The 21,380-nt window shown below is 43.8% G+C and overlaps 1 protein-coding gene and 1 long non-coding RNA gene across 3 annotated transcripts in view; one reads left to right on the top strand and one right to left on the bottom strand.

The window, feature by feature from the left end:
• The window catches only part of pawr (PRKC, apoptosis, WT1, regulator), a 171,068-nt gene extending 170,026 nt beyond the window's left edge, over positions 1-1,042 (bottom strand). The window contains exon 1 of one of the 2 annotated variants that reach the window (XM_059977574.1): positions 606-1,042. The gene's annotated coding sequence lies outside the window, so the exon portion shown is untranslated. Of the gene's footprint in view, positions 1-45; positions 199-605 lie in introns of those variants that run through there. The other variant, XM_059977572.1, reaches the window with a different exon arrangement.
• Positions 136-9,204, top strand: LOC132398325 (uncharacterized). The gene is made up of 3 exons (XR_009513616.1): positions 136-264; positions 1,776-2,749; positions 2,875-9,204. It is a non-coding gene; the product is annotated as an uncharacterized LOC132398325 (long non-coding RNA).
• Positions 9,205-21,380: the final 12,176 nt, after the last annotated feature.

Here is a 21,380-nt window from a genome sequence, read left to right as displayed (position 1 = left end):
ACCCCTTTCCCCTCCCTAACCCTCCCCCCGCGACATGCCGCCTACCTGTACTGGGCCGCGGCAGGTGCCGTTCACGATCTCCCTTCTTCCCCCTCTCTCTCTCTCTCTCTGCTCCTGGTCACTGAGCCGCCGCCACCGCACCGAACATTCCCCCCCCACCACCACCACCGGCCCGGAGCAGAAGGACCGAGGAGCCCCTCCCCGGAGATAAGAGAGGCGGCAGTTCTCTTGCAGCAGCGTCTCACCCCGGGGAGGAGGGCAGAGGTGAAGGGGTGTGAGTTTGTGCGCGAGTAGGGTGGGGATGAAAGAGGAGGGGGGTGGGGATGGGGGTGGGGTTGGAAGGGGAGGGGAGTGGGAGGTAAGAGGAGGGGATGAAGGGGAGTGGGGGCAGGCGGACAGCGGGTGGAGTGTGTGGATGATGACAGGTGAAGTGGGGTGAGGGAAGTGAATGGGGATGGTGGGGGCGGGAGGTGTAGTGCGGGCGGGGGGGGGTAAGAGGGAGCCCCTCCCTTGAAGGGTGTGCTGTCGAGAGAGGAGGGAGGAAACTGGAGGATCCCCCCTCCCTTGAGGGAGAAAGAAGCGCCGGTGCCGCGCTCCCTCCCTACCTGATTGCACCCGCACGCCCGACGAACCAGCGCCGCCCGGGTCGACAAAGAGATTCCGGCAGGGCGGAGTGTTTCTCCCTCCCCCCTGCCCTGTAGGTCCAACCCACCACGAAAAATAACTTTCGAAAAAAATCTTCAAAAGTGAAAAAGGAAGTGTTAAATCTCTGTTTTTGAAACAACAATCGAACTTTATAAAACAGCTCCCCGGGGCTGGAATGCCTGCACACGTTGTAAGCTGGCGATTTCTAAAATCCAGTTTCAGGCGTTAAAATACGCACAATTCTCTTGCACTCCTGTTAAAATAAAACTTCTTCAGGGTTGCGCGTTAGAAGTATCCCTGGAGGGTGGCGTGGACGATCACAGGAGCAATAATTCAGGGAAGTGAGAGTTTTTCGCCTGTCGCGAGTTCACAAGAAAAAGGTTTAAAAGAGGCACTGCCGAGGGAGTGCAGCGCTCCTCCTCCTTGATTCGATCTCTCCAAATTAAATCGATTTTATTTTAGCTTTGTTAACGTCACTCGCCCGGGACACACTTCCAAGGACTCTTCATTTCACGTTCTCAATATTTATTGCTTGCTTGCTTATTTATTTATTTATTTAGTTAGTTAGTTATTGATTGATAATATTCTCTTTTTGTATTTACACAGGGTTTTTTTGCACATTGGTTGTCCGCCCTTTTGGGTGCGGTCTTCCATTGACTGGGCATATACCCTTTATTTGATTGTCTAATTAATTATTTTAGGCTGTATACGAGTAGTTATTGGCAAAGGACTGGAGAGTAAGAATTCTCACAAACAGGCAGCGCGTTTTCAAAGGATCACATTAGCCTTCTTTTGAAAGGACTATTCCCTGCATTTAATTGCTCTTTATTCTGCATTTTTTTAAAATAAATCTGACTTCATCACCTTTCATGCTCCATGTTTCAGATTAATAAAATCTCAGCCTTGTTCTGAAATGTAACTTTATAAACTTATATCTCTTACTGTACTGGGTTAGGGTTAGATGAAGCATGGATGCAAAAAATCATTAATTCTATTCATAAAATGTTTGATGCTTGTCATACTTTACCCAACTAACCACAATAAAATTAACATTGTACACTTTTAATGAATAGCAAATTCATCTTGGATCTTTGACCACTCAGAGTTGCTTCCTTTATCACTTTGACCAGGACTGCAAGAAACACACCAAGTTCCCGAGGAACTCAACAGGTCAAGCAGCATCTATGGAGAGGAATGCTGACGTTTCAGGCCAAGATCTGCAAGTTAACCTGCTCACTTTCTCATTCTGCTGAACGGTCAGCTAAACCTTGAATCTTGCACTCCTCGTTAGTAAGACCAACAAATTGATTGTGGACTTCAAGAAGGGTAAGTTGAGGGGGCACACATCAATCCTCATTGAGGGATCAGCAGTGGAAAGAGTGAGCAGTTTCAAGTTCCTGGGTGTCAACACCTGTGAGGATTTGCCCTGCTCTAACATATTGATGCAATTATATAGAAGGCACACCAGTGGCTATGTTTCAATCCAAGTCAACCAAAGATGTACCATGGAAAGCATTCTAACTGCTTGCATCACCGTCTGCTATGTAGGGGCCACTGCACAGGATAGGAAAGAGCTGCAGAAAGTTGTAAACTCAGCCAGCTCCATCATGGTACTAGCCTCCCCAATATCAAGGACACCAGCAAAAGACAATGCCCCTAAAAGTTGGCATCCATTATTAAAGAACCCCATCACCCAGGATATGGCCACTTCTCACTGCTACCATCAAGGAGGATGTACGAGAGCCTGAAGACCACACTCAACATTTCTGGAACAGCCTTTTTCCCTCCACCATCAGATCTCTGAATGGTCAATGAACCCATGAACACTACCTCGGGATTTTTTCTTCTCTTTTAGCTCTACATATTTAATTTAATTTTTTATATACACTTGTTGCAATTTATGGGCCAGCCAGTGGTGCAGTGGCATCAGCAAGGGGGATGGTCCTGATTTTGAATCCAGCTAAGGCCCAGCCTGGGCAGCAGCAGTATCTATATGGAGAAAGGCCTGCCAATCTGCTTCTGTATCTTCCCAAGAAAACCTTATGGACCACTACACTATCCATAGAGTCGCCTTAAGTCAAAAGCCCTCAACAACAACAACATTGTACGTTATCATTTTTATTATAATGTATTGCAATGTAGTGTTGCTGCAAAAAGAACAAATTTCATGATATGTGCCAGTGATGTTGAAGCTGATTCTGATAAAATTGACTGTTTCTCTCCCTATAGATGCTACCTGACCTGCTGAGTCCCTTCCCTCAATCTCTGTCCAACACGGGGAGGTTCATCCACTTTGGACCCAAGATAGATAAGTTCATTTTTAAAACATTGAGAGAGTTTAAGAAGTGTGGGGAGGAAAGGAAAATTTTGTCCAGCTGGTCATGTCAACAAAAGTTAGAAAAGAGGTGTTGAAAGAAGTTAAAATGATCGTGGGACTTTAGTGTCTGGTTTAAGGGAATTAAAAAGTGAAGAAATGTTCCCTCATTTGTTCTATACCAGGAGGAGATTCCACTTGGTTCCAAGCAGTTTACATTTGCCTTCTTAATTACTTTGAGGTAGGAGGCCATTTGAGTTTGATCTTGTTCCAAGGAGACCAATAACACCAACTCCATTCTCCCCTCCCCATTTCTGTGTCACTCTGCAACTTACCTCCCTCACCTGCCCACCAACTCTTCTCAGAATATTTTTGCCCCACATCTACACCCTGGGTTTGTTTGTTCTGGTAGCATAGTGGTTAGGGCAATTACTTTGCTCCACCAATGATCACCAGTTGGGGGTTCGATTCCCGCTGCTGTCTGTAAGGAGTTTGTATGTTCTCTCCATGACCACATGGGTCTCTTCCAGGTGCTTCAGTTTGCTCTCACATTCCATAGATGTTCAAGTTAGGCTTAGTAAGTTGTTGGCATGCTAGGTTGGCGCTGAAAGCGTGGCAACACTTGAAGCTGCCCACAGAGCATCCTTGGGCCCTGTTGGTTGTTAACTTTAAATGACATATTCACTGTATGTTTTGACGTTTTACTGTAGATGTGACAAATCTTTTGAACTATTTTGTTTTCCAGTACATCTTTGGTCCGTGGCCATTGCTGGCTTGGGTTCAGCAACTCAAAAGTTAGAATCAGTATCAGGTTTACTATTGCAAAAACGAAAAATCTACAGATGGTGAAAATCCAGAGCAACACACACAAAATGCTGGAGGAACTCAGCAGGCCAGGCAGCATCTGTGGAAAAGAGTAAACAGTCAACGTTTTGGGGTGAGACCCCTCATCAGGACTGGAAAGGAAGTCAGAGTAAGAAACTGTGAGGAGGGAGGAGGAAGTACAAGGTTGGTAGGTGATAGGTGAAAGAGACAAAGGGCTGGAGAAGGGGCAATCTGATAGGTGAGGGCAGAAAACCATGAAAGAAAGGGAAGGGGGAGAAGCACCAGAGAGAGGTATCAGGGTCAGTTTTATTATTGCTGACCTACGTATGTCATTAAATCTGTTGTTTTGCAGTAGCAGCAGAGTACATTAAAATTACTATGTTACAATAAGAAATGTATAAAAAGTAAATGCTTAGTGCAAAGAGAGACCAAGCAGTGAGGTGGTTTTCATGGCCAGTTGATGGTGGAGGTGAAAAAGTTGTCAATAAATCGCAGTGGCAGATGACAAGATACTATTTGTGCTCTTTCCAGTGTAGAGGTCAGCCCTACTCGACATTTGCTTTTACCCTGACTACTGCGCCTACACTCTCCTGTCGCTGAAGCCTCTCATATATTGAAAGGCCTAGATAGAGTGGATGTGGAGAGGAAGTTTCCAATAATAAGGGAGTCTAAGACTAGAGGGTACAGCCTCAGAACAGTAAGATGTCCCATTAGAACAGAGATGAGGATGAATTTCTTTAGCCAGAAGGTGGTGAATCTGAGGAATTCATTACCATAGATGGCTGTGAAGCCAAGTCAATGGGTAGATTTAAAGCGGAGTTTCATAAGTTCTTGGTTGGTAAGGGTGTCAAAGGTTATGGGGAGAAGGTAGGAGAATGGAGTCAAGATGGATAATAAGTCAGCCATGATGAAATGCTGGATCAGATCTGATGGGCCGAATGGCCTAATTCTGCTCCTATGCCTATGGTCTCCGCCTCTCCTTCATTTGTGAATTAACTAGTTAATTCTTGTTATCAAATCCAACAACTGAAAATAGATTGCTTATGGAACTCACAAACACTTGGCCTGATCTCAATGCCTGGGCATCACAAGTAAACTCAAATCACCTTTCCCTTTGAGAGGGCAATGGTGTGTCTGCAGAATGTCATTCACTCAGCCGTGTGGCTTCTATTGCAGATCAGATGCCAACGAGGGCCAAACCTATACTGAGAATGTCCAAGAGGACTAATTTCCTAATGAGAATTGAATCCACTTCTAAAGTATGTTGCTGGCTTCAAAGCATTTTATTTATTCAGAGATATGGCATGTAAACAGGCCCTTCCGACTCAATGAGCCCACGTCACCCAGTTACGCCCATGTGACCAATTAACCTCTTCAGAAAGTGGAAGGAAATACGCATGGCCAGAGGTTAGAATGTATAATCTCCTTGCAAACAGCAGCAGAAGTGAACCCAGATTAATCAGCCCTTCAACCATCAGACACCTCAGCTGGTGTAGAAATTTCACTTGCTTCAACACTGAACTGATTCCACAATCTATGGGCTCACTTCTAAGGACTCTACAATATTACTTATTTATTTGGTTCTTTGTTTTTGTATTGTTTTTGCATTTGAAAATTTGTATACTTTTGTACATTGGTTGTTTGTCAGTCTTTATGTGGAGTTTTTCATTGATTCTAATATATTTCTTTGTTCGACTGTGAATGCCTGTAAGAAAATTAATCTCAGGGTAGTATATGTACTTTGATAATTTACTTTTAACTTTGAACTTTTAATGAGCCCGCACTGCCCAATTACACCCATGACACCAACTAAACTTCTAACCAATAAGTCTTTTGGAATGTGGGAGGAAACCAGAGCACCCAGAAGAAACCCATGTGGTCCTGCTATAATGCCACGCCATCAGGACATTGTGAAGAGGATGCAAGAGGTGTTAGACGAATTGAACCTCATTTCTATAGTCTTGGGAACTTGGGCAATCTCACAGCCTCTTCTGAATTTGAGATTCTAAACTGGAGGAAGGCCAATTTTGATGGTATCAGAAAGGATCTGGCAAGTGTGGACTGAGACAGCCTGTTTTCTGGCAAAGATGTACTTAGTAAGTGAAATTTGGAGATTACAAAGTTTATATGTAATACAAGATAAAGATACCAGATTTAGCGAACCCTGGTTTTCAAAAGGTTTTGAGGCCCTGGTTAAGAAAAAAAGGAGGTATAGGCAGGTAGGAACACATGAGTTGCTTAGGGAGTATAAGAAATGCAAGAGAACACTTAAGAAAGAAATCGGGAGGGCTATCAGAAGGCATGAGGTCGCTCTAGCAGACAAGGTGAAGGAGGATCCTCAGGGATTCTACAGATCTGTTAAGAGCAAAAGGATTGCAAGGTCCTCTGGAAGATCAAAATGGTAATCCATGCATGAAGCCAAAAGAGATTTGGGAGATTTTAAATGGAATTCCTACATCTGCATTTACTCGGGAGATGGACACAGAGTCTATAGAAGTGAGGCAAAGCAGCAGCAAGGTCATGGACCCTGTACAGATTACAGAGGAGGAGGTGTTTACTATCTTGAGGTAAATCAGGGTGGATAAATCCCCAGGGTCTGACAAGGTGTTCCCTTGGACCCTGTGGGAGACAAGTGCAGAAATTACAGGAGCCCTAGTAGAGATATTTAAATGATCCTTGGTGACAGGTGAGGTACAAAAAGATCGGAGGATATCTAAAGTTGTTCCACTGTTTAGAAAGGTGCTAAAAATAAACCAGGAAGTTACAGGCCAGTATGCCTAACATTAGTAGTGGGAATGTTATTGGAAGGTATTCTGAGGGACCGGATATATGAGTATTTGGATAGACTGGGACTGATTTGGGATAATCAGCATGGCTTTGTGCATGGTAGATCATGTCTAACAAATTTTATAGAGTTTCTTGAGAAAGTTACCAGGAAAGTTGATGACAAGGGAGTGGATATTGTCCATATGGACATTAGCAAGGTCTAAGACAAGGACCCGCTTGGGATGTTGAACAGAAAGTTTCAGTTGCTTGGCATTCAAGAAGACGTAGTAAATTGGATTAGACATTGGCTTTGTGGGAGAAGCCATGAAGAATGGTAGTAGATGGTTGCTTCTGACTGGAGCCTGTGTTAGTAGGGTTCCGCAGTTTTGGTCACCTCCACTCAGGAAAGATGTAAATAAGATTGAAAGAGTGCAGAGAAAATTTACAAGGATGTTGCCAGGTCTGGAGGACCTGAGTTATAAGGAAAGAGTGAATAGATTAGGATTTTATTCCTTGGAACATAGAAGATTGAGGGGAGATTTGATAGAAGTGTACAAAATTATGAGGGATATAGATAGGGTAAATGCAAGTAGGCTTTTTCCACTGAGGTTGGGTGGTGTGACAACTGGAGGTCGTGGGTTAAGGGTGAAAGGTGAAATATTTAAGGGGAACATGAATGGAAACTTCTCTCAGAGAGCTGTGAGTGTGGAACAAGCTGCCAGTGCAAGTGGTGCAAGCAAGTTCGATTTCAACATTTAATAGTTTGGATAGGTATGTGGATGGTAGGGATGTGGAGGTCCGGGTGCAGGTTGATGGGAGTAGGCAGTTTAAGTGGTTTAGCACGGACTAGATGAGTCAAAGGGCCTGTTTCTGTGCTGTACTTTTCTATGACTCTGTAACTCTTTAGAGAGAGGAGGAAGAGGACAGCCATGCTCTGTGCTAGTATCTGATTTCCTACATTTAAGTAAAGATACATATTTCCAAAATTAGATATTTGGTATAGTGATGTTAATTTTACTCCAGAATACTGTGTTAATATTTAAAATTAGAAATCTAATTTAATACTTTTTTTCTTATCTTTGAATCTGCAATGTCGAGAGGCAAATGCAAGCCAAGCATTCAATTTTATGAAAAGATGAAAGAGAAATTTTTCATGGATTAGCTTTATTTGTCACATATTCATGAAACACAGTGAAATGCACTGTATTTCCTTTAAAATTCCTCAGCAAGAGGAAAGACAGCTGTCACTTTTCCAACACAACAACATATTCAGCTTCATAATGAAGGGTCTCAGCTAGTAACGTCACCTGTTTTACCATTGAAGGAAGTTGTAACCTCCCCAGCACCAAGGACACCCCAGAGGACCCCCATCACCCAGGACATGCCCTCTTCTCATTGCTACCATCAAGGAGGAGGTACAGAGGCCTGACACACCCAACATTTCAGAAACAGCCTCCTCCTCTCCGCCATCAAGTTTCTGAATGGACAACCCATGAACACAACCTCACTATTTTTTCATCTCTTTATGCACTATTATTTATTATAATTTTTTAAACCATATATACTTACCATAATTTAAAGTTGTTTTATTATTATGTATTGCAGTGTACTGCTACTGCAAAACAACAAATTTCAGGACGTATGTCAGTGATATTACCTCCTACTCCATGTGAGCAAAACCAAGGAGCTGATTATTGACTTCAGGAGAGGGAAACCAGAGGTCTATGAGCCAGTCCTCATCGGGGGATCAGAGGTGGAGAGAGTCAGCAAGTTAAATTCCTCTGTGTTATTATTTCAGAGGTCCTGACCTGGGCCCAGCAAGTATATATGTAGACTTTTGCAAATAAAGTGGTGAGGGGTTTTATATATGATGAAACTGTAACACATTTTATTGAATTCCATAACCTAAAAATCCTTACATAATTACGTCATCATGTCAGACCAGCCTCTTGAAGTGAAACCCCTACTCAATGTCAGTGGTGGTGAATTACAATTACAATTACTCCCAATTACATTACTCCACAAGTACAATTATGAAGAAAGTATGGCAGCAGCTCTTCTTCCTTAGGAGTTTGCATGACATCTAAAACTTTGACAAACTTCCATAGATGTGTGGCAGAGAGTTTATTGACTGGCAGCCTGGTATGAATTTATTGAGTATGCCCACAAGAAAATGAATCTCAGGGTTGTATATGGTGACGTATATTACATTGATAATAAATTTACTTTGAACACTGCACTTTTGAACCCATGGCCTTACAAACCTCACTATCTCATTATTTTGATAAGAGTGGATCTGTTTCTTCCCACTTCATCCTCAAGACACCTCGCTCCAAAAACAAATCTCAGATTGAATATTCTAAGAGTGACAGTATGCTATCATGGTGGCTAGTGGCAGTGGCCTCAGTTCAATTCCCACTGCTGTCTCAAAGGAGTTTGTACATTCTCCCCATAACCGTGTGGGTTTCCTCTGGGTGTCCCAGTTTCCTTCCACATTCCAAAGACGTTAGGATTAGTGAGTTGCTGGCTGCCACTGGAAGTGTGGTGACACTTGCTGGCTGCCCAGCACAATCCTCGTTGATGTGATTTGATATAAATGATGCATTTCACTGTATGTTTCAATGTATATGTGACAAATAAATTTTATCTCTTTAACTCTCAGCAAAAATGTTTCCAGCTCAAGTCATAAATGAATGATCCTTAATCATGACTGTTCAGTTTCAGGGGATAATCGCTCTCAGAAAAATTACTAGAGAGAAACTCAGACAAAATATTGGAGGAAGTCAGCAGGTCAGGCAGCACCTATGGAAATGAATAATAATGCCCAATACTGACGTTGTCCTCACCCACATCTCCTTCATTTCCTGGACATCCACCCTCACCCATCTTCCCTCTTAGTTAACAAGGATAGGTTTCCACTCACCCTCACCTACCACCTCGTGAACCTCCACATCCAGCATATCATTCTCTGCAACTCAGTCATCTTCAACAGGATCGAACCACCAAAAATATCTTTACCTCCCCCCCAATTCTCCACTTTCCATAGGGATTGCTCCCTCCGTGATTCATCACTCTCCACTTGTCTCCCATCTGCCGCATCCCTGCAAGCAGAAGAAATGCTACACCTACCCATTCACCACCTTCCTCACCTCCATCCGGGCCGTCAGACAGACCTTCCAGGTGAGGCAGCACTTCGCCTGCAAATCTGTTGGGGTTGTCTATTGTATCTGGTGCTCCTGACGCAGTCCCCTCTACACTGGTGAGACCCGATGAAATTGGGAGACCGTTTTATCAGGCATCTCTGCTCATCCACAAAAGCAGGATCTCCTGGTGGCCAACCATTTTAATCCCTATCCCCATTCCAGTTCCGACATGTCGGCCCATGGTCCCCTCTTCTGTGATGATGAGGCCACTCTCAGGGTGGAGGAGCAATATCTCATATTCCATCTGGATAACCTCCAACCTGATGGCGTGAACATCGATTTCTCCTTCTGATATTTTTTTCTTTTTCCCTCCCCCTTCCCTCTTTTTCTATTCCCCACTCTGGCCTCTTGCCTCTCCTCACCAGCCTTTCACCTCACCCTGGTGCCCCTTCTCCTTCCCTTTCTCCCATGGTCCAATCTCCTGTCCTATCAGATTCCTCCTTCTTCGGCGCTTTGCCTTTTCCACCTATCGCGTCCCACCTTCTTCCTTCATCCTACCTGGCTTCACCTATAATCTTTGAGCTTGTACTCCAACCCCTTCCACCACTTTCTTATTCTGGATTCTTCCCCCTTCTTTTCCAGTCCTGATGAAGGGTTTCAGCCCAAAACGGCGACAGTTTCTTCATTTGCACAGATGCTGCCTGACCTCCTGAGTTGCTCCAGCATTTTGTATGTGTTGCTTCAGATTTCCAGCATCTGCAGAACCTCTTTTGTTTATTATTTGCAAGACAGCAACTTTGAGTTCAGGAACTGCTTGCATGAATTGATACAAAATATTCCTCTACATGGAATTGCCTTCACACACTGGGACCTGGAACAGACAATTCTGATCTTGTACCATTCTTTCAACATATTTGGTGAAAAAATTCAGCAGAACAGTACGAACCCATTACTGGTATACCTGGGGGTTCCAATCAGCTGACTCACAAATCCACTCAGTAATCCAAAATATTTATGGAATTTCTGACTTGTCAGCTCAGAGTTGCACCTTCCAACACAGTTGGGAGTGAACTGGGCCGAGCTGCCTCGCTTCACTGTCCTTCTCACAAGGACTATTGTTACAACAGGAGTGACAGGTCAAAACAGAGGGTTACTCAAGCGCACACGAGCCTTGGAGTTGTGATCTTTTTCCTCTCTTCTGCCTTCTCCACCTGCCCAGTATCTACACACCTCCTACCCATTCCCTTGCCCACCTTCTTCCATGGTTCTCTCCTCTCCTATCGATTCTATCTCCTTTTGCCCTTGGTTACTTCCATCTATCACCTCCCTCTCAGCAGGAGCTACCTCTCACCTGCCAGCTCTTGTTCCATCCCTTCCTCACACCTCTTTCTTCTAGCCGTCTCCTCTCTTCCTTTCCAGCCCTGATGAAGGGTCTTGGTCTGAAATATTGACTGTCCATTTCCCTCCATAGATGCTGCCCGACCAGCTGAGCTTTCCTAGCACTTTGTGTCTAGATCATAGTAGTGTTACTCATTTTCCTTGTCTTTGGAATACCAAGAAGGTCAGATCAAGTTAAGAAGGTGAGCAAGGCTCAGGGAATTGGGACCCCTCCTCCTGTGTCTTTAAGTACAACTTGAGTGGGCACAAGAGAGAGAAGGAAGGAGAAATAGAGATTTTTATTTTTTATTTTGAGATACAGCACGGTAACCAACAATCTTGCATTGCCCAATCACACCCTTGTGACCAATTAACACATATACCTTTGGAATAAGACCATGAAACATAGGAGCAGAGCAAGACCATTCAGCCCATTGAGCCTGCTCTGCCATTCCATCATTACTGGTTTATTACCCCTCTCAGCCCCATTCTCCTGCCTTATCCCCATAACCTTTGACACCCTGGCCAATCAAGAACCTATCAACCTCTGCTTCAAGAGTACCCAGTATCCATTCTATCTAGACCTTTCAATGTTTGATAGGTTTCAATGAGGTCCCCCCTCGTTCTTCTAAACTCCAGTGATTAAAGGCTCAGAGCCATCAAACTCTTCTCATACATTAACCCTTTCATTCCTGGAATCATTCTCATGAATATCCTCAGGATCCAAGTACACAGCATCCACTGACTCCTGTGTCTATCCTGCTTGTTAGATAAGGTGCCCAAAACTGCTCATAATATCCCAAGTGTGATTTTACCAATGCCTTATAAAAGCTCAGATTATATCCTTGCTGTTCTATTCCAGTCCACTCAAAATGAATGCTAAGGTTGCATTTGCCTTCATTACCACCGACTCAACCTGCAAGTTAAGCTTTGCAGAATCCTGCACAAGGTGTCCTAAATCCCTTTACACCTCCGGTTTTTGAACTTCCTCCCCATTTAGAAAATAGTCTATGCCTTTATTACTGCACCCAATGTGTATGACCATACACTTCCCAACACTATATTCCATTTGCCACTTCTTTGCCCATTCTCCCAATCCGTCTAAGTCCTTCTGCAGACGTCCTGCTTCCTCAACACTACCTGCCCCTCCACCTATCATCTGCAAACCTGGTCACAAAGCCATCAACTCCATCATCTAAATCGTTAACATATAACGTGGAAAGAAATGTTCCCAGTACCAGCCACTGCAGAACATCACTAGTCACTGGCAGCCAGCCAGAATAGGCTCCCTTTATTCCCACTCTTTGTCTCCTGCCAATCAGCCAATGCTCTATCAATGCTAGTACCTTTCCTGTAACACCATGGCTTTTATCTTGCTAAGAAGCCTCATGTGTGGCATCCTGTCAAAAGCCTTCTGAAAATCAAGTACACAGCATCCACTGACTCCTTTGTTTATCCTGCTTGTTACTTCCTCAAAGAATTCCAACTGATTTGTCAGGCATGATTTCCCCTTTAGGAAACCAAGCTAACTTTGGCCTGTTTTATCATGTGCTTCCAAGTACCTCAAAACCTCACCCTTAATACTGGACTCCAATATCTTCCCAGCCACCGAAGTCAGGCTAACTGGCCTATAATTTCCTTTCTTTTGCCTCCTTTACTTCTTAAAGAGTGGAATGGCATTTGCAATTTTCTAGTCATCTGGAACCACTCCAGATTTAGTGATTCTTGAAAGATCATTACTAATGCCTCCCAGATCTCTTCAGCCACCTCTTTCAGAATCCGATGAATGTGGGAAGAAACTGGAGCACCCAGAGGCAACCCACATGGTCATGGGGAGAACTTACAAATTCCTTACAAACTGCGGTGGGAACTCAATCTTGCATTGATGGCACTATTAGTGTTACGGTAACAGCCTGGCTACTGTGCGGCCTCAATTGTTCAATACGTTTGGAAAGTTTTCTCTAATAGGACAGCCTGAATATTGATAACATGCACTCAAGTGGCCACTTTTTTAGGTATGCCTGTTTGGGGTGCCAGAGTTAGCACGACAGTGTTACAACTTGGGGCATCAGAGTTGGGAGTTCAATTCTGTATGGAGTTTCTACCTTCTCCGCATGATCGTGCAGCCTTCCACTGGGTGCTCCAGTTTTCTCCCACATTCTAAAGGTATAACAGTTAGTAGGTTAGTTGGTTACTGTGAACTTTCCTGTGATTAGGCTGGGGTTAAATCGGTAGATTGCTGTGTGGTGTAGTTCATTGGGCTGAAAGGGCCTGATCCCCACTGTATCTCTAAATAAATAACAAATATCTAATCAGCCAATCATGTTGCAGCATTTCAATGCATAAAAGCATGCAGACATGGTCAAGAGGTTCAGTTGTTGTTCAGACCAAACATTGGAATGGGGAAGAAGGATGATCTAAGTGACTCTGACCATGGAATGATTGTTGGTGCCAGATTGGGTGGTTTGAGTATCTCAGAAACTGCTGATCTCCTGGGAATTTCATGCACAACGGTCCCCAGAGTTTACAAAGAATTATGTGAAAAATAAAAAGCATCCAGTGAGCTCCAGTTTTGTGTGTGAAAATGCTTTGTTAATGAGAGAGGCCCCAGTGTGGTTCAAGCTGACAGGAACATAACATAGAAATCTACAGAACATTTCAGGCCCTTTGGCCCATAATGTTGTGCTGACCATGTAACCTACTCTAGAGACTGCCTAGAATTTCCCTAGCACATAGCCCTCTTTTTCTAAGTTCCATGTACCTATCTAAGAGGTTCTTAGAAGACCCTATTTCTCTACCACCTTCGCTGGCAGTGCATTCCACGCACACCACTCTCTGTGTGAAAAACTTACCCCTGACATCCCCTCGTTACCTATTTCCAAGCACCTTAAAACTACGCCCCCTCATGTTAGCCATTTCAGCCCTGGTAAAAAGCCTCTGACTATCCACACAATCAATGCCTCTCATCATCTTGTACACCTCTGTCAGGTCACCTCTCATCCTCCATTGCTCCAAGGTGAAAAGACTGAGTTCACTCAACCTATTCTCATAAGGTACACCCCCTAATCTAGGCAACATCCTTGTAAATCTCCTCTGCACTCATCTCTATAGTATCCACATCCTTCCTGTAGTGAGGTGACCAGAACTGAACACAGAACTCCAAGTGGGGTCTGACTGAGGTCTTGTATAGGAAGGTGACAGTATTTCAAATAACCACACATTACAACAGTGGTAGGTGGGCAGAATAACATCTCTGCATACACAATTGGTCGAAATGTGAAGCGGATGGGCTACAGCAATAAAAGACCACACCGAGTTCCACTCCCGTACCTGATAAAGTTGCCACAAGTGATAGGTGGGAAAGGTTAAGGGCTAGGGTTGTAGAATAAGGAGTTGGAGCTAGAACTGGATGAACACGGATGGAGGGGGCAATAGACAGGACATATAGAGAGGTAGTTACACCCAAGGTGCAGGACATAGGACACCTCAGGAGCAGAAAAGGGGTTAAACAGCCAGTGCAGAGTAACCCTGTCGTCATCCCTCTCAACAACAGGCTGGATACACACTTTGGGGGTACACACTTTGAATAATACTGTTTGGGGCAGAGGGAATGACCCAGCAGATGAAAATCACAGTTGTCTGGCATTGAGTCGGACTCTGTGACTCAGAAGGTAAGATGGAAGAAGAGGTGAGCTGTGGTGACGGGATTTGTTAGTAGGGGAACAGAACAAAGGTTCTGTGGATGAGAAGGATTTTTCTGGATGGTATGCTGCCCCCCCCCCCCCGGGTGCCAGGATCTGGGACAGTTGAGATCAAGTTCTTAGCTTTCTTAAGTGGGAGGGTAAACAGCCAGAGGTCCTGGTCCATGTAGGTACCAATGACATAGGTAGGAAGAAGGATGAGGTCCTCCAAAGTAGTTCAGGGAGTTGGGTGCTAAGTTAAAGGACAGGATCTCCAGAGTTGTGATCTCAGGATCGCTACCTGTTCTATGTACAAGTGAGGCCAGAAATAGGTAGACAATACACTTTAACACGTTTCTAAGGAGTTGGTGTAGGAGGGAGGGCTTCAGATTTTTAGGTCATTGGGCTCTCTTCCAGGGAAGATGGGACTTATATAGAAGAGACAGTATAAAAATAACTGGAGGGGGGAACTAATATCCTAGCAGAAAGGTTTGCTTATACAGCATAGTGGGGGGGGGGGGGGGGGTTAAACTAGAGTTGCGGGGGATGAGAACCAGAGAGCCAGAACAGATAGTGGAGAGGTTGTGGAGACATGTTGTTAAGACTGCAGACAAAGTCAGGGATCACAAGGTTGAGCATGGTGGAACTAGTGTTCGAGTGTTGCATATATTTCCATGCCAGAAGTATGTTAGGAATGGCAGCTGAGCTTAGGGCATGGATCAATGCATGGAATTATGATATTGTAACCATTAGCGAGACTTAGTTGCAGGAGCGGCAGCTCAATATTGCAGGGTTCCGTTGTTTTAGACGTGACAAGGTGGGTGGGATTAAAGGTGAAGGATTGGTGATAATAGAGAAAATGTCACAGCAGTGCTCAGTCAAGACAGACTGGAGAGCTCGTCTAGTGAGGCTTTATGGGTGGAACTGTGGAATAAGAAAGGTATGACCATGTTAATGGGGCTATATTGTAGACCATACAACAGTTCGCAGGCTTTAGAGAAACAAATTTATAGAGAGATCACAGACTGTTGCAAGAAACATAAGGTTGTAATAGTAATTGATTTTAACTTTTCCCATTTTGACTGGGACTCCCGTAGTGTAAAAGGTCAAGATGGGATAGAATTTGTCAGATGCGTTCAGGAAAATTTTCTAAATCAGTATACAGAAGTCCCAACAAGAGAGTGTGTGATACTTGATCTCCTATCAGGGAATGAGACAGGGCAAATGACAGAAGTTTGTGTAGGGGAACACTTTGCATCCAGTGACCAAAAGGCCATTAGTTTCAAAGCAAATATGGAAAAAGATAGGCCTGGTCTTCGGGCTGAGTGTTTTACATTGGAGGAAGGCCAATTTTGATGGTATCAGAAAGGATCTGGCAAGTGTGGATGGTGACAGGCTGTTTTCTGTCAAAGGTGGACTTTGCAAGTGGGAGGCTTTCAAAAGTGAAATTGTGAGAGTACAGAATTTGTATGGAAAAGGCAAGGATAACAGGTTTAGAGGATCTCAGTTTTCAAGAGGACCTATTTAAGAAAAAAAGGAGGTGCATATCAGGTATAGGCAGGTAAGATCAAATGCAGTACCTGAGTATAAGAATTGTAAGGGAACACTTAAGAAAGTAATCAGGAGGGCTAAAAGAAGGCAGGAGATTGCTCTAGCAGACAAGGTGAAGGTGAATCCTAAGGGCTTCTACAGATATGTTAAGAGCAAAAGGATTGCAAGGGACAAAATTTGTCCTCTGGAAGGTCAGAATGAAACCTATACATGGAACCAAAGAAGATGGGGGAGATCTAAATGGATTTTTTACATCCGTATTTCCTTGGGAGGTGGACACAGGGTCTATAAAAGTGGAGAAAAGCTACAGCGAAGTCGTGGACCCTAAACAGATTTTAGAGGAAGGTATTCTAAGGGACCTGGTATGAATATTTGCATAGGCAGGGGCTGATTAGGGAAAGTCATCATGGCCTTGTGCATGGTAGGTCGTGTTAACCAATCTTATAGAGTTACTAGGAAAGTAGATGAAGGCAGGGCAGTGGGTGTTGTCTACTTGGATATTAGCAAGACTTTTGACAATGTCCCACATTGTCAAGAAGGTTCAGTCACTTGGCATTCAAATTGAGATAGTAAGTTCGATTAGACATTGGCTTTGCAGAAGAGGACAGAGTGGGCAGTAGATGGTTACCACTCTGACTGGAGACTTGTGATTAGTGGAGTGCTGCAGGGATCGGGGCTGAACCTGACATTTGTCATCCCTATCACCAATCTGAATGATAATGTGGTGAACTGGATCAGCAAATTTGCAAGACTGGGGTGTAGTAGACACTGAGGAAGATTATCAAACCTTGCAATGGGATCTGGATTAGCTGGAAAAAATGGGCTGAAAAAGGCAGGTGGAGTTTAAAGTACACAAATGTGAGGTTTTGTACATTGGGAGGGCCAAACAGGTTAGGTCTTACAGAGTGAACAGAAGGGCATTAAAAGTGGCATGACAAGTAGATACGGTTGAAAAAATGCTTCAGACACATTGGCTTTCATAGATCAAAGTATTAAGTACAGGAGTTGCGATCTTATGTTGAAGTTGTATAAAACATTGGTGAAGCCTAATTTGGAGTATTGTGTGCAATTTTGGTCTTATTTACAGGTAAAATGTAAATAAGACTGAAAAAGTGCAGAAAAAAATTTACAAGGAAGTTGCTGAGACTGGACGACCTGAGTTATAAGTTAAGATTTAATAGGTTAGAACTTTATTCCCTAGAACATAGAAGCCTGAAGGGAGATTTTGATGGAGGTATACAAAATTATGAGGGGTATAGATAAGGTAAAAACAAGCAGGCTTTTTCCACTGATGTTGGGTGCATCTATACCTGCAGATCATGCGTTAAAAGTGTTTAAAGGGAGCATGAAGGGAAACTTTCACTCACAGGGTGGTGAGAGTGTAGAATGAGCTGCCGGCAGAATTTCAATTTCAACATTAAAGAAGGTCTGGAGAGGTACATGGATAGTAGGGGTATGGAGGGCTATGGTCCTAGTGCAGGTCCAAGTGACTAGGCAGTTTAACTGGTTCAGCATGGACTAGATGGTCTGAAGGGTCTGTTTCTGTGCTGTAGTTTTCTATGAAGATGACTCTTATGAATCTGATAGGAGAGGAGAGGACTAGGGGAGGTGTTGGGTAGGTGAGGAAAATAGGTAAGGGGGGTTGGAGTAGGGAATTGATGAAGAGGGATGGGGCAGGGGAAATTGATGTTCGTGCCATCAGATTGGAGACTAGCTAGACAGAATATGAGCTGTTGCTCCTTCATCCTGAGACTGGCCTCATCTTGGCAAGGAAGGAAGCCATGGACCAACATGTTGGAACGGGAGTGAGGATTCCCAAGCCACTTAACAAGATTTTTACACCAGTTGCATTGCGTAAGATGACCAGGTGGTTGCCCAGTGATAAGGGAGGGGCACAAAAGGCAGAGGTTTAGAAATTCCAGAGCCAAGGCCAAGATACTTGGCAACTCAAATCTGAGTAACAGAGCACAGAGTAATCTAGGGATGGAAGGGATTGTAAACTTTGGAGACAGATTGAGAAAGCTGAGATTAATTTCTCCTGTAGGTGGGTGACAGGAGAATCATGAGCAGTCCATACTTCCAGATATGTATTTCCTTAACTGGAATTGGTAATTGGTTCATGATTACCATGTTAGCTTAGCAGTTAGCACAACGTTATTACAGCTCAGGGCATTGGAGTCTGGAGTTCAATTTCAGAGACCTTTGTAAAGAGTTTGTACATCCTCTCTGTAAATGCATGGATTTCTTTCCAATACTCCACTTTCCTCCCACACACAATCCAAAGACGTACCAGTTAGCAGGTTCAATCACAAACAAAAAAAGATCTGCAGATGCTGGAAATCCGAGCAACACACACAAAATGCTGGAGGAACTCAGCAGATCAGGCAGCAACTATGGAAAAGAGTACAGTCAACATTTCAGGCCGAGATCCTTCAGCAGGACTGGAGAAAAAAAGATGAGTAGATTTAAAAGGTGGCAAGCTGAAACTGGGAGGGGGATGGGTGAAGTAAAGATAAGGATAGGCATGGTCCTCGAGGGAGAGTTTTAAATTGGAGAAGAGTAAATTACAGGAGCATTTGGCAGGAACTGAGGAGAGTTAATTTGGAACAGCTTTTTTTTAGCAAGTCCACATCAGACATGTGGAGTATGTTTAAAGATCAAAGCACAGAGTACAGGAAAGGTATGTTTCTGTTAGAAGAAAAGACAAGGATATAAAAATTAGGAATCTTGGATGTCCAGAGAGGTGATGAGTTTAGTCAGGAAGAAAAATAAAAAATTTGTAAAGCTTCAAAGTTAGGATCAAACTGAGCATGTGAGGAGTATAAAGAAACCAGAAAAGAACTAAAGAAGGGAATTAGGAAAGCCAGGAGGGGCCATTGACAAGTCCTTGGCAAGTAGGATTAAGGTGAATCCCAAATCATTCTATACATACATCGAGCAAGAGGATAACTAAGGAGCAGGTGGGACCATTCAAGGATAAAGATGGGAACAATTGCTTGGATGCAGAGAATGCGAGTGAGGTTCTTAATGGGTACTTTGCTGCAGTATTTACTAAGGAAAGTGACATAGAGGATCTGAGTGTATAAATATGTTAGGGTGTTTAGAAATCAAGAAGGAGAAAGTGTTGGGTCTCCTAATGAGTATTAAGGTAGATAAGTCCCCGAGGCCTGATGGAATTTACCCTGTGTTATTGGCATGACAGTGTGGGTTGAGTTGTGGCTGAAAGAAGGCTGTAGTTGGGAGCTTAATATCAAATGATATGCTTTGTATTAAAAGGACAGGCAGGAGGGCAGAGGTGGTGGTATGGCTCTGTTGGTAAGAGATGGAATTACATCTTTAGAAAGAGGTAACATAGGGTCAGAGAATGTTGAATCTTTGTGGGTGGAATTAAGAAATTGAAAGGGTGAAAAAAACATTATGGGAATCGTAGAGGCCTCCAAATAGTAGACGAGACGTGGGGTTGAGTCACACAGCATCCACACCAGCTGATTACCCAGTTTGGCGGGGCCGAAGGCTGCTCCCCCCAGACGAAACGAGCTGAGCGAGCCTGAGGCGACCCAGGGGGTTACATTGTGGGGGCTCGTCCGGGATTGATTTCTGTGGATGCTGTGTGATGTCCCCGCCTCACCCAAAAACAGACAGTACACCATATGCGATTAAATGAGTACAATTTATAAAGGTTACTATAACTAAGTGATTAATAACGATACAGTATATATGAAGAGAAAATTAAAGAAAAGGCGCCAAACTTATCAAAGTCCAAACCACTTCGTGCACAGCCGTTGGAGCTCAATTTCTGAAGTCTTCTGGCCACCATTCGATCCCCTCCGAACTCCTCGACTCGCAGCTCAGGACCCTCCGAACTCCTCGGACTCTCCAAACAGCTCAGGACCCTCCGAGTGGTCAACCAAGCACATCTAGCTTCATCCCCCCCCCTCCTCGGAGAATCTCCCAGCCTCGGACCCCCCTTTGGGGTCCGATCCTCGCCCAGCTTAGAGCATTGCATCCTCTCTCTCGACCCCCTCGTGCCGATCTGCCCAAAAGCCCGTCAACAAAAGCTTACAGACTCAGAAGAAAGAACATTAATCCCCATTTGGTTTACAAAGGAATACCATTCTCGTTATCAGTAAATTAGCATTCCTGCTAGTTAACAAAAAAGAAGAACCCTCTTTACATCTGGTTGGCTGCCAGTGACTAGTGGTGTTCCTCAGGGACCGTGCTTTTCACACTGATGGCTTTGTGGCAAAGTTTTCAGATGTTTCAAAGATAGGTAGAGGGATAGGTAGTGCTGAGGAAGCAATGTGATTCCAGCAGGACTTAGACAAATTGGAAGAATGGGCGAAAGAGTGACAGATGGAATACAGTGTTGGGAAATGCAAGATAATGCATTTGGTAAAAGAAACAATAGTGCAGACTATTAACAAAATGGGGAGAAGGTTCAAACATCAAAGGTGCAGAGGAACTTAGGAGTCCTCATTCAGGACTCCCAGAAGGTTAATTCATAGGATGAGTCTGTGGTAAAGAAAGCAGATGAAATGTTGGGATTTATTTCAAGAGGAATAGAATATAAAAGCAAGGAGATAATGCTGAGCCTTTATAAGACCCTAATCAGGTCACACTTGGAGAATTGTCAACAGTTTTGGGTCCCATATCTCAGAAAGGATGTGTTGTCATTAGAGAGAGTCCAGAGGAGGTTCACAAGGATGATTCCAGGAATGAAGGGGCTAACATATGAGGAGCATTTGGCAGCTTTAGGCCTGAACTCACTGGAATTTAGAAGAGTGTATGGGGATCTCATTGAAACCTACCAAGTGTTGAAAGGACTAGATAGGGTGGATGTGGAGAGGATGTTTCCATTGGTGGGGGTATCCAGAACTACAGGGCACAATCTCAAAATTGAAGGGTGACCTTTCAGAACAGCGGTAAGGAGGAAATTTTTTAGCCAGTTGGTAGTAAATCTATGGAATGCTCTGCCATAAACTGCAGTGGAGGCCAAGTCCATGCATAAATTTAAGGTGGAAGTTGATAGTTTCCTGATCGGTCAGGGCATCAAAGGATGTGGCGAGAAAGCAGGTGTAT

This window comes from Hypanus sabinus, chromosome 8 (assembly GCF_030144855.1).
Source record: "Hypanus sabinus isolate sHypSab1 chromosome 8, sHypSab1.hap1, whole genome shotgun sequence".
NCBI classification, from domain to species: Eukaryota; Metazoa; Chordata; class Chondrichthyes; order Myliobatiformes; family Dasyatidae; genus Hypanus; species Hypanus sabinus.
This window is presented reverse-complemented; position numbering and strand designations above follow the sequence as displayed.